The sequence below is a fragment of the Elephantulus edwardii genome, unplaced genomic scaffold, assembly GCF_000299155.1.
Source record: "Elephantulus edwardii isolate Elephantulus edwardi_28Jun2011 unplaced genomic scaffold, EleEdw1.0 scaffold00044, whole genome shotgun sequence".
Classification (NCBI taxonomy): Eukaryota; Metazoa; Chordata; class Mammalia; order Macroscelidea; family Macroscelididae; genus Elephantulus; species Elephantulus edwardii.
The window spans coordinates 1,831,650-1,836,236 of NW_006399794.1; positions in this window are offsets into that span (position 1 = coordinate 1,831,650).

A 4,587-nucleotide genomic window follows, 5' to 3' on the forward strand; every position below is an offset into this window, starting at 1 on the left:
CAGAGCTCTCTGTATGGGAAGAGACTGTGTTCAACTTTCTCCTGCAAAGCAGCTTCTGGATATGAACCCCTGACCTATGGTTATCAACACAACAGATAGCACACTAGGCCACAAAAGCTCCTTGCTACTGTTAAGTGCCACTGAGTCTATTACACTGAGTGAACTATGGCTCATAGTGACCCTATAAAGAAGAGATCAAAACCTGGGCCTATCCTGTGACACTCACAATCTCCTCCATGCTCAAGCCTGTTGAGATCACTAAACTCCTTAAAGTAAAAACTGATTCACTGCCAGTAAGTCAAAACTGACTGGGGTTTCAGAGGCTTAAACTGCATGTGCCTTTGGGTTGGCAATGCAACTCCTTACCAACTAGGCCATCGGAGCTCCTAGACATCTCGTTATTTTAAGATCCTTACTAGGGAGTTTCCAAGCAGGGTTTTTGCCTTATAAACTAGAAAGTCTGCCTAGTCACAGAAGGCTATGAGTCAAAACTCGGAGGTAGGTTAGATACTATATAAAATCTTATTTGGGGCACAGGTTTAAATGGCCTCCTACCTTGTTCCCCAGCATCCTTCTCAGTCTGAATAAATAGTAGCTATCTGGCCAGTGTGCACCTAACAACATGGAAAGCAGTGTAAGCCTCCGACCAAGACTCAGCCCCACCTCTCCTGCAAACCCATCCTGCCTGATGGACAGTTCTGGCTGTGCCTCTACAATGGCTTCCCACTGCCTGATTGATATGCCCATCCCGTCCCATCCCCAGCACTCAAGGCTCTCCACGCCCCAGAATGGACCCGAAGCTACTCTCAGCTTCCCTATGCAGCCCCTGCATTTCTATCATGTGACACTCACTTTTCATTCATTTTCACTTTTTTAATTTCCATAATGTGCACTTTTTTGGTCTATTCCTTCTGTACATTCCTGTTTATGGAATCCTCTCTATATTTAAATAATCTCAATAGCACTACTTCCTCCAGAAAGCCTCTCTTGGTTTCCCCATGCTGTGTGACTCTCCACAGCCTGTCTCATATTCCATCCCGATGAGCAAGTCTCGGAGTACTCATCTGATGCATCTAGCTCTACCCTGTGAATAAGACTGTCTTCTCCATCACAGTGGCCCCAACACAACAGCTGCTTGGGAGGCCAGGAGCCGTATCTCCCCAAAAGGACTCCGTTCACAGTACTTCCTGGAGGTCCTCATTCCCCTATTCCCAAGTGATTTATCCCACACCCCGTTCTCTCAAGGTTCAGCATTCTGAGGATAGCCAATTGGAGATCCTTCCCAGCTGAATTGCATGTTTTTAACAAACAGTCTCTGGAAACATAGGTTTAACACAACGGTGGGAATTTTAGGCTCTGGGGAATGTTGTCTCTGATAAGGAAAGATCCTGAGACAAGGGAGAGCAAGCATACACATCTTCAATTCACAGAATGCCAACAGCTGTGGGAAAGGGGCTCAAGCTTCGTCCTTCAACAAGGAAGGAAAACGTCAAATAAAGTGATGCTTGACTGATGACCAGGACCAAAGCCTGAAGGGAAATGGCCGCCGGAGAGCAGACCTGATTCTGACTTTGCTCTGTGACCTTGAACAAATAATACCTCTCTGGAGAAGGTGTGAGCCTCAGTTTCCTCAGGTAAAACAAGAAGGCAGGAGTGGAAACTAGATGGCCCTGCATGGCTCTTTCAACTCTGACAACCTACGACCTGTGACCCATGATCTTCACCTCTCTCCTGGGACATCAGTGTCCACTCTTTGAGTTCCTCACCCGAGAGCCCCACCATCCAAAGGGAAAGGTCGCCCAGTCAGTCAGCAGGTGTCACATGTGGATGGGCCTCACCCACTGCAGGTGGAAGGAAGGGGCAGGAGGGAGAGGAGGTGTTGGTTTCCATGGGCACAGAAATGCCATTCTCATTCATACCATCTGCCTCCACCCGAAAAAGACAGTCAGCTGGCTGCCTCACTTCCTTAGCCTACCTTTTTAAGAGATTACAAGTGCCTGCTAAATTTAAGTGCAGCTCTAAAATCAGGACATATAAGGTCTCTCAGCCTAGATCTGAAGGGTTTCAAATCGGATAGAGAGCGAGTGAAATGAAGAATTAAACTTGGAGGCAATCTAAGCTGAACTGTACAGCCGTGCCAATTAAAGATCTTAAAAATAGCCTCTCTCTCCTCTCATGCTGAAGATAAAGATGAAGTTTCAGCAATAAACAGACATCTGCTAGGAATCTTTTGAAGAGATATAACATAAACACCCAGTGAACAACTATAAACAGCCCAGAGCCCTCTTCAGGGGCCAGGAGCATCCTGCCCCACTGCCCACTCAACCAGCGTGGGGGACCCAGAGCCCAGGGGCACTGGGGGAGGAGAGACGGAGGAGGTGGTAGTGTGGAGAGGCTGGGCTCCTCACCAGCAGGAGGAGACAGTAGGGGTGAACTTAACTTAGAAGGAACTCGAGAACTGGCTGCCTACGCAGGCAAGTAAAAGCTCAGGAACCCACCCTGAGCACTTGCAGAAAGCTATGCAGGGGACTCCAGGCCAGTGTCATTCACTCAGCAAATGGTCACTCCTTTAAAAATGGAAGAAAATGAACTTTTTTAAAAAAAGCCTCTCTATTCAACAACACATGTCACAAACATTTTCATTTCATCTATATAACAATCTTCCATGATAGGTATAATGACCTTGTTTCTAGAAAAACAAGTCTAATGGGTCTATTGAAAGCTCTGGTGGTCTAGTGGTTAAGAAGCTGCACTGTATTCCTGAAGGCATGTGGTTCGAATCCACCAGCTGCTCTGCAGGAAAAAGCTGAGCAATTGCCTCTGAAAACCCATGGGAGGGTCAGCTATGGGTTGGTTCTGACTTGACAATAGACAACCAACAACAACAATAATGGGTCTACAGACATGGGTCTCTGTGAGTTGAAAACAGACTCAACAGTATCTAACAACTACAGATTACATACAATCCTGAGGCTCAAGGAGATTCACTCATTTGACTAGGGTGACTTAAAGGAATCGTGGTGGCACAATGATGCAGGGACAGGCCACTCATCAAAAAGTCAGTTGAAATTCACCCACCACTCTGTGAGAGAACATACTTGGTGACTGATGACAGCTTAAGAAACGCTGTAAGTGTTTCAAGTCTCTTAGATCAGCTTGCTAGGAGTTGAAATCGATTTGACAGCACATAGTAACAAGGCCACACAGCTATTAAGTGGTGGAACTAGGATTTGAACCAATTCATGTCATGTTGTTTCCAGAACATAATCCCAAGGTTTCTCCTCCGTGTCCATCCTCTCTCTATAACCACAAATCTAACATAAAAGGAGTTTTAATGGGGGAAAGGAGCAAAGTAAGGTGGAGGTGACAATAGGTTCTGTCCCAATTAGCTTTCGGGTCTGGGCAGTTCCTCAGGCTCTGTCACCTCACATCCTACTAGCTTCATAGCAGGTCTAAAGAGAAACAGAGAAGGATCAGGCAGGAGGATATGCCCAGACAATCTCTGGAAGGAATCACATGTGCTGACCACAGCAGCCACCAAAGGAAGACAGAAGATGACAGCTTCTACTTTTCCATTTCTTCCCTTCAGTACTCAGTAGGTATTTTACCATATACGTATACATGTGTAGGTGAGTGGATACATGGGTGGGCATAGTTTTTAAGTGTCCAAAATATCAGATCTCAGATAACACACACATGTGCTCAAGCTGAAGACAGAAACTTAGACCAGCAAGAACCCCTGAGTCTTCTGTGGTGGACATGCTTGGATTCGAGAAGTCTGAGATTTCACCCAGAACCTCACTGTTCTTTCACAAGTGTAATGTGTTACAGCTCTACATAGATGGTTAGGAGTCTGGATGAGGATGGACCCAGAAAACCAGGAGTCTCCCAGGCACCAACTTTACCCACAAGCCCCCCAAGAACAGGAGAGCCTGGAAAGATGCCTTTCAGCATTTCATCCAGAATCAGACTCCCCTCTCTTCCAATCTAGGGGCTTCCTATTCTGACCACCTCTACGTCAAGTTGTGCAAAGCTCACCTGTTGTGAACCATGGAGCCATCAGCCCCTAAATTCACAGCAGCCGTGAACACTGCATACCACATCTCCAACCATCTGTTCTTCCCTGGATGCTCTGTTGTCCAACAGAGGACATCCTTGACTCCACCAGACCCTAAAAGACCTTGTGCCCACTCCACTCCCGGAAGCAACCTCCTAAGTGAACAAAAGAACCAAGTGACTTTTTAAAATCACTCTTCATTCTCCCCCACACCTCCTACTTCCAGCCCCCAGCACGAGTTCAACTTTGAGATCCTGTGAATCTTTGCCAGAGAGTTGGTACTCAGAGAAGTGGCCACCAAGGTCAGCCAGTCAGGGCCATGAGAAACAAGAAGTAGTTTCTCTGTCTCAAAACCCAAAGATTTCTGATACACTAATATACAGTGGCAAGGCCAGGATGCAGTATTCTGAGACTCCCATGCTGAGATCTGGCACATGCTGGGTTTCTGAACTGCGTCAGGACCTTGGACCTATGAATGTCCCACAACCTCCAACTGCAGCTGTTCACAGAGCAGGGTCACTGTGCTACTC